The sequence below is a fragment of the Melozone crissalis genome, unplaced genomic scaffold, assembly GCF_028551555.1.
Source record: "Melozone crissalis strain CALT ecotype California unplaced genomic scaffold, PUWL_Pcris_2 ptg000011l_1, whole genome shotgun sequence".
Classification (NCBI taxonomy): domain Eukaryota; kingdom Metazoa; phylum Chordata; class Aves; order Passeriformes; family Passerellidae; genus Melozone; species Melozone crissalis.
The window spans coordinates 3,331,520-3,340,719 of NW_026535789.1; positions in this window are offsets into that span (position 1 = coordinate 3,331,520).

Here is a 9,200-nt window from a genome sequence, read left to right on the forward strand (position 1 = left end):
AGGCACCAGGGATGTAGCCCCTCATTGACACAGTATGTGACCACAGAGAAGGCAGAAAGTAACAAAATGAGAAATGGCACAAGCAATGATATTTATCTGTGGACAATATGATGAAAGTAAAACAAAGGAAAAAACACCACAACCAAAGCAACAAAAAGTATCAAGGATGACTTTTATTACAAATGATTTGCAGAAAGTGGCCAGCTTTTAAATGTTTTTGAAAGCATCCAATCATCAGTGTCCACACTGCAGCCTTGAGCTCCTGGTTCCTCAGGCTGTAAATGAGGGGGTTCAGGGCTGGAGGCACCACCGAGTACAGAACTGACAGGGCCAGATCCAGGGATGGGGAAGAGATTGCAGGGGGCTTCAGGTAGGCAAATATGCCAGTGCTGACAAACAGAGAGACCACAGCCAGGTGAGGGAGGCAGGTGGAAAAGGCTTTGTGCCGTCCCTGCTCAGAGGGGATCCTCAGCACAGCCCTGAAGATCTGCACATAGGAGAAAACAATGAACACAAAACAGCCAAATGCTAAAGAGGCACTAACAGCAATGAGTCCCAGCTTTCTGAGGGCATTGGTGTGTGAGTGCAGGGGTTTGCAGATGGACATGTAGCGGTCATAGCACATGATGGTCAGGAGGAAAAACTCTGCTGAAATGAAGAAGAGAAAGAAAAATACCTGAGCAGCACATCCTGTATAGGAGATGTCCCTGGTGTCCCAGAGGGAATTGTGCATGGCTTTGGGGACAGTAGTGCAGATGCAGCCCAGGTCACTGAGGGCCAGGTTGAGCAGGAAGAAGAACATGGGCGTGTGCAGGTGGTGGCCGCAGGCTACGGCGCTGATGATGAGGCCGTTGCCCAGGAGGGCAGCCAGGGAGATGGCCAGCAAGAGGCAGAAGCGCAGGAGCTGCAGCTGCCGCATGTCTGCCAATGCCAGCAGGAGGAAGTGCCTGATGGAGCTGCTGTTGGACATTTGCTGTGCCTGCACATGGGGATCTGTTCATGAAGAAAGGACAGGGATAAGTCAGGAGAGGGTGCTTTGAAGCAAACCTGGGCCATTCATTGCAGACTTTCCCTACCACTGGGACTCACCCATCCTTGTTCCTGCTCTGGGAAAACCTTCACCCAGGTCCCTGCCTGAGCTCCAGTTGTGCTGGCTGAGTGTGCCAGGAGCAGCCAGGCCTGTGCATGGGGGCTCTCGAGGAGTCATCCCTGCCCTGCTGCTCTGGGTTTGTGGCCATGTGGCAGGGGGATAAGGCTGGATATTCAGGATTTGTCAGGGGAATCACTCCTAATGCAGAAAGGCTTTGTAGCATCTGTATTCACAGTCCTATAAGACACAAAGGGCAGGAGTTTGTTTTAGGAATTATATTCCTACCCACACATCATTTCTGGCTCTCTGAGGTCAGAAATCCCCAGCATTTCTGCTGAGCACAGAGTTTGCCACTGAGAGATGGGAGAGCCAAAATATTCCCTGTGGCTCAGGGAAGGTGAAGGGCTGGATGGGCTTGTTCCCAACTGCCCTGGCTTTGCACCTTTGGCTGCAATCAGAGCACAATCACATTCCTGGATCACCCTGGGATAAACAAGACCCTGCCCAGATCAGAGGATCCCTGAATGTCTGACCCTCTCTCAAGGTCTCTGGGCAAGGTCTCAGCCCCCCCTTGTGCTGAGGACACTCACGGCTCCCTTGGCAAACCCAACAGCATTTCCTCAGCTGTGGCAGCTCTGCCCTTCCCCGTGGGACATTCAGGGAACTCCCAGAGGCTCTGGCACAGATTTGCGCCCAGGAGGGCAGCTCAGAGCTTAGAAGGGCACAGCAAGGAGATTCCTGGCTGTGCCCATGATGGGATCTCAGGGAGGGGGCTCAGCTCATTCCCCTTCCCCATGGACTGCTTTGCCCACAGCCCCACATGTGCCAGGGAAGCTTGGACACCCCATTCCCATGGACACACCTGCCTGGCAGGAATGCCAACGGCAGTGCCTGACTCAGCTGCTGCAAATGCCAGAGCCTCCCTGAGAGCAGCAGATAACAGTGACAATATCAGGGCAGTGCAGAACCAAGAGAAGATGTTGTGGTGCTGTGCCTGAGAGGGCAGGGCAGAGACAGCTGGGCACTCAGGACAATGTTCCCATGCCCAGCTGTGCCCAGCACCTCCCACACACCAACATTGCCCTCATCCTGCCCCTAGCACTGCTCTCTTCAGCCCCCTCTCCTTCCCTGAGCATCTCCCTGGGCCTGGACATTCCCTCCTGAGAGGAGCCTTGTCCCTGCCAGCACTCACAGAGCCCATCCCAGCCTGTGTGCCCTGGCCCCGGCCCTACAGATACCTGCCTGTGTGCAGGGCCCTGGCTGGGGCAGGCTCTGTGTGCAGCTGGGCAAGGGCAGCTCAGGAGAGCCCTGCTGGGCCCTGCAGAGGTGATGCTGCATCTGTCCAGGGCTGAGGAGGGGCTGAGGGCCTTTGGGAGGCTCCCAGCAGAGAGACTGACCACCCAAAGTTACAGTTCTGGAGTCTCTGTAAATGTTCACCCATTCCTTGGATGGTCCTGTGTGATTCAGAATGTTCTGTGATTCTGGGATTCCTGTTCTGCTTCTCTCATTTCCCTGTTGTCTATAACCCATAGAGAAAAAACCCTTGCAACAGCATTAGAACAGTAAAGTATAAACCAGACATTTATTGGAAGCTTCCAGGTGTCCCAGTGGGAAAGGGCACACCCACCTCCTGATTTCAACAATTTATTAAGGTTGATAATTAGGATATTTAACAGGAGCATCCAAAAGGAGATTCAGTTTCCCTAGTTACACACCCCTGGGTCAACCCATTGGAGTAGGTCCAAAGGCTTCTTTGCCTTCACTTTTTATAATGACTGCTCATATTCTGCTCATTCTCAAAACCCAAAATGCTCCTATATGTCCAGTTCCTAGAAGACTATATAGTATTTCAGGACTATATAAAAGAATAAGACTATATAGCATTTTAGGAATATATTTAGATAGTCAGGGTTTTAAGAGAAAGGTAAGGAAACATACAAGAGTTAATTAAGGATTAAAGCTATATAAGAATATAATAGTGGTTTAATGGAATTAGGAGTTTAATAGAGTTAAGTAAGGATTAGAGTATTATAACTATATAATAGTAATTTCAAGAGCTGTGAATATATAAAAATGTATAAAATACAAAAATCTTTTTGTCACCACCCCAACTTTCCCATCTTTCTCCAAGTAGGAAATTGAAAACACTCTCAGGAAAGGTTCTGATCTTTACAGCAATCCCTGGCTTACCTTCTTTGACAAGTGTCCTCCGGAGCTGTGCCCAGGCTGGTCTTGAGCTGGGAGCAGCCCTGCCCCACCCAGCCCCTCTCAGCAGCAGCCCCTGCCCTGCTCAGGGTGGCTCCTTCCCCCCACAGCTTCTCTCCAGCACTGGGAGCAGCTTCCCGGGCCCGCTGAGAGCTGTCCCTGGCAGGCAACAGAGTCCCTGCCCCAGCACAGTGCCCTGGGCTGCAGGACCCTGCTCTGCAGGACAGCCCTGGGCACCCCTGGCTGCAGCCCCGGCTGCTCAGCCCTGCAGCAGAGCCTGGCAACAGGAGCTGCCTTGGGCTGTGCCTGGGCTGGGGCAGCAGGGAAAGCCAGCCCTGCCCTAGGGCCACAGCCCTGCCCTGGAGCAGCTCTGAGAGTCCTCCTGAAAGGTCCTAAAAGCTGTGGGATGTGCCAGCTCCAGGAGATCCCTGCAGGAACAGCAGCTTCTCTTCCCACAGCCAGGGAATGACTGTTTCAAACCTGTGATGATTTCTGCTCTAGAGAGCCCTGAGTGAGCTCTGCTCTGTGCTCCCAGCCCAGGCTGTGTTCAACCCCTGTGTGCCCCTGTGCTGTGGCCGGGGTGGCTGCAGGCAGTGCCCCAGCCCTGCTGGGCTGTGCACAGGAGCTGCTCTTGGGCAGAGCTGTCTCTCTGCAGCACTGCCCTTGACAGGAGCTGCCTCTGTGCTGGGAGCCTCTGTGCAGGTTTTTCAAAGGACTTTTGGTTTGGCTTTTGCCTTGGAGTCTCTGAGAGGTTTGTGCAATCATGGCCTCCAATTACTGCTGTAATTAGTCCCTGGAGAGGCCTTGTCAGTAACAACACTCAGTGGTCTCATTTATGCTTCAGGGTACTTCAGTTTTTTCAAAGTACTTGATGTTTCCCTTTTGATACAGACTCTGTGAGAGGTTTGTGCAATCATGGTCCCAATTATCTGCTTTAACGAGTCCCTTGAGAGCTTTGTACTGAAACTTAGCAGGGCTCATTAATGCTTTGAGATACTCAAGGTTTTTAAGGTACTTTATGGATTTAAGAATACTTTTAGGTACTTTTAAGGATTTTCCTTTCCTCACTGAGTCTCTGAGAGTTTTTTGTGCCATCCTGGACTCCAATTCTCTCCTCCAAGGAGTCCATGAGGAGCCTGTGTTGGGTATCTTTCCCCTTTCTGTTTTACAACAAAGATGGAACTGAAAGAATTTTGTAAGACTTTCTAAAAGCATTCAAACAATCATGGGAAAATTAACAATACAACAAAAACCACTAAGAGAATTAATAGTCCTGCTTTAGCTAGACATCATCCAACCCTTTAGTCCCTTGGACTGGAAGAGTTTATTGAACCAATCTTTTTTTTCCACTTGAAGCTTCTTGAATCCTTCAAGTACCTGAATGCTCTTGTGGATTGACTCCTTGTGGCCGGAGAGGTTCATGCAACACATGCCCTCAGAGTCTACACAGCCATGCCCATGTGCCCAGAGTAAAAACTCCATCGCTGTTCTGCAAGGTGGCATGTTTGATGGTCTCTATGTCTGAGAGCAGGCCACTCAATGTGAGGGAGGTAGCATTGGTTTGCTTACTTAACAGGCACCCAAGATGGTCTGATTGTCCTAAAGCTTTAGCTGCAGCCACCCAAGGTAGTCCACATTGGGAATGCTACCATCCAATACCTGGATTAAAGCTTGCAAAGCCGTCTCTTTGATATCATCCAATACTTCTCTAGGGATACCTGCTGCTTGGTCATCTGGTAGGCTGTGTTGTCCTTCTCCAGCTAGATGGTTGATTCCGCTCTTGCCTCATTATTAGCATAGTTGCTATTAATCGATTTAGTAAACACTTCCATCCCGCTTTTCACAGTATTCTGTATTCTGTAGGTGACAACAACATGGTCATAATATATTTTAAATCATAGGGAGTTAAGACATGTGCTGTAAACATGGCCCTCATTAGGCCATTAAAACAAGGGAAGTCCCTCCTATGGTCTTTAGCTGCCCTACACAGATCCTTGATTTCCCCTCAAACCAATGGCTGATACCTGGGATTCTGCCCCCTTCTTTCATAACATACCGGGGCAACGAGGAGTTTCAAGACTATTTGCCAGTCTCCTTCCTTAACTGCTTCCTTCCGAATCCTTTCCTAGGGACCTTCTGGGGTTGAGGGGTAAGGTGGCTCTGGGGAATCCAAACTGTTTTTTAAGGAGGAAGAATAACTTGGAGGAGAAACATTTGGATTAGAAATAGTGTGACAGTTGGGCTTAGTATCTGTGACCATGGGGTTATATTGTTGCCGGAGGGGGAGGCAAAGGGCACTGCCATTTTGTCAGGTGTTGGAGAGGAAGGGTCTTGATTTAGGACGGCATACCCCTGGGCTGGCATTCTGGAGGCATGGCCCAGGCTGAAGGTGGAATGATTGAAAGTGGGGGTGTGACCTGCAGTTCTGGGGGTGGAGTCTGGAGGTTCATTCAGGGTGAAAGAGAAGGTTGTGGTAGTAGGAAGTGGAGGAGCCAAGATTGAGGGAGGACAGTCAGGCTCAGGGGCATCTGGAAAAATTTTAATAATCCACTTCACGATTGATTTTAAGTTGTTCTTTAAATATATTTGGGCATGATCCGTGAGAATTAACTTAAAGCATCCCTGTATGCTCCTTTCTACTTTGGGAATCCGGCTGTCCATTTTTCTCTTTCTCCGCCTCAGGTGGAACAGCCACTGGAACACTTCAAATCAATTACGGGATGTGGATGCGTATTGTAAAAACACAGTGGCAAAATGGGTGATAATTGTCCTGCATTTCCCCAAACCCACCTGCAATCCTACGCAGGTGAGACCGTCGTTGTCCCTGTGGATCCTGGCCAAGGTCCCTCAAAGCAATGATGAATCTTCGGGCCCAGTACAATCAAAAATCCCGGGGAGCGCTGGCCTATCCATCAGCTTACCTCAGCTGACATGACTGAATATCAGGGTCTCAAGGTTCGGGTGCCAAGGGTCTCAATGAGGTTGGCTGTGACAAACCATTCTGGTTCCCCAACTTCAGGGCAAGGGTGGTGAAAATGAAAAGAAGCAGATGCTGGGGAAGAGGAAACAGGAAAGCCTTATAAATATGATTGCCTGGCAAAAGAATTTGAGAATATGGAAACTATAAGCGAGATTGAAATGAAAGCAAGCTTTGAGATACCAAGTCTTAGTTACTGAACAAATGGAAAACAATAGTATGGCCGGCTGAAGGTAATCTTCTTTTGATGAAACAATACTTCCTGCTTGCAGACAGGTCCAAAGGTCAGAGCAGACCCTACTAGTTTGGCAGAAGATGTCCAAAGAGTAGTTTTTATGGTTTAAAATGTAACACAGTATGGTAATGTAATGATTCTAATAGGCTGTTTGTAAATGCTATAAGATTTGTATCTTGTATTATATTGTTTAGTGAAAATTAGAATATGCAGCACAGAAAAAGATTTATTGTATTGTAACGGGAACTCCCCTCCTCTTTTGGGCATCCATTTTGGGCACCTCTTTTGAGCTTCTCTTTTGGGCCTGCTCTGAGCTGTGGCTGACAGTTCCAAACAAGGCTCCTGCTGCCACACCCATTGCAACAAACCCCAAGTTCCAAGACCTGGCTTCAGAGATCTCTCATCTCTGTCCATCCCAACTGTCCTACCCCCCAATGCTACAACAAGCAGGATCAATGAAGTTGCTTAAAAAGAACTTTAGTAACAGGGTGAAAAACAATTAACATGGAAAAGTTGAACACAGTATGAGGGGTGGGATTCAAAGACCTGAGGTAAAGGCGAAGCAACAATATATACACTTGAGGGTAAAACACTCTAGAACAATAACCATATAGGGGACACAAGTAACCAGTAGGGAAGGAGAACTTGGACAACTTAGCATAACAACACTAAAGGCTTATGGGGGAACTCTCTAACTCACCCTAAGTTAAAGAAATGATTCCCAGGGCTTGAAACTCACACCAGTTCTACCAGGGTAAAATCTGGCTGACTCTGAGTTACAGCCAGGCCAACTCCCACACTGCTGGTTTGCTCTGGTCCTTTGGGACTATGTGGCCCAAGAGAATCACAAAGATGTCCTGGGTTCCACAAGGCTCTACAGTGTCACAATGGTGCCTTGGATCCATGGTGCACTGCAGTGTCACAATGGCCCCTTCATTTCACAAGGCTCCCAAATGTCCCATTGGTCTCCATAGGAAGGAAACCACAGAGCCCCCATGTTTCAGGAGCTGATGAACAGCAACCACCAGAGGCCAACGCAAGACCTGTCTGTCCGGGCAGGTTTGCTTGGAGCAACTCTTGGATTTTTGAAATTATGAATGTGGAGTCCTAATTTAAAACATTTGTGTCTGGAGAAGAGGAATGGGGGTTTCTTCATAAAAAGAAAAGCAGAAAGCCCTTTCCAGTGTTTGGAAAACAGGTGAGTGCTGCCCCTCAGGAGTCAAAGACCAGCCAGACTTGTCTGTCCTGGCAACTTCTCTGGCAGGAATACTTGGATACACAGAAATTTGGAGGCGGAATCCAAATTTTGGCCATGGATGCCTGGAAAAGATGGACAGTTCTTTCCCATAAAAAGAAGAGCCCAGAGCCCCAGTGTTTCAGGGGCAGATGGGAGTGGCCTTCCACATTCCAAGGTCAGCCAAACCTGTCAGGTGACCCCAGGGAAACCAAGGCAGCCACACCTATTTCATGTTCCCTTGGTTCCACAGGGCCCTGCAGTGTCACAATGGTTTTCTTGCTTCCATGATGCCCTAAGGTGTCATAATGGCCCCTTGGTTAGTCAAGTCCTTAAGGATCTTAATGACCTCCATAGTTCCACAAGGCCCCACAGTGTCCTAATGGCCTTTGGGTTCCATGAAGCCTTGCTGTGTCACCATTGCCCCTTGGTTCCATTGGGGCTCAGTAGTACAACAATGATTCTCTTGATTCCCATAGGGTGAGAATAGCCTCATGGAAGCATGGGACCCTGCAGGGTCACAATGTTCCTTTGGTTCCATGGGGCCCCACAGTGTCACACTGGTCTCCATGATTCCATGGGGCCTTGCAATGCCACAATGCTCTCCATGGATCCACAGCGCCCCGCAGGATCACAAGAGCCCTTTGGCTCCACGAGGCCCTGAAATGCAGCAATGGCCTCTTGGTTTCACAAAGCCCTGCTGCTTCACACTGGGCCCTTGGGACCATGTAGCCCAAGAGAGACAGAAAGATGTCCTTGGTTCCATGAGGCCCCACAGTGTCACAGTGGTCCCTTGGCTCCATGGTGCTCTGCAGTGTCACAATGATCCCCATGGTTCCACAAGTTCCTACAGTGTAACAATGCCCTTTTGCTCAAAAATGCCCCGCAGTGTCAAAGTGATCTTCATAGGAAGGAAAGAACCGAGCCCCAGGTCAGATGAGAGGCAGTCCTGAGAGGCCGAGGCTAGCCAGAATTGATTGTATTGGAAGATTTTGTTTGGGAGCAACCCTTGGATTATAGGGAATTTTAGAGGTCGAATCCTAATTTTGGCCATTGGAGCCTAGACAAGAAAGACTCTTCTTTTCCATAGAAAGGAAAACCCAGAGCCCCAGTGCTTCACAGTCAGATGAGAAGTGGCCCTTGGCGTGTCAAATTCAGGGGGACCGCTCAGACAGTCCCCAGGAGGCCAAAGCAGGCAGACCTGTTCCATGCTCCCTTGATTTCATGGGTCCCCATACTGCCACCCCGTACTGTATTCTCCTTGATTGCCTGAAGTCTTGCAATGTCACAATGGCTTCTTGGTTTCATGAGCCCCAACAGAGTCACAAGGGTCCATTGGGCCCACGCAGACCTGCTGTGAAACAATGGCTCCTTGTTTCTATTTTAAATCAATCACAATCAAACCTCAGTTTGATCATTGATCCTTGCTTCCATAGGGCCCATGATTTGCACAATGGTT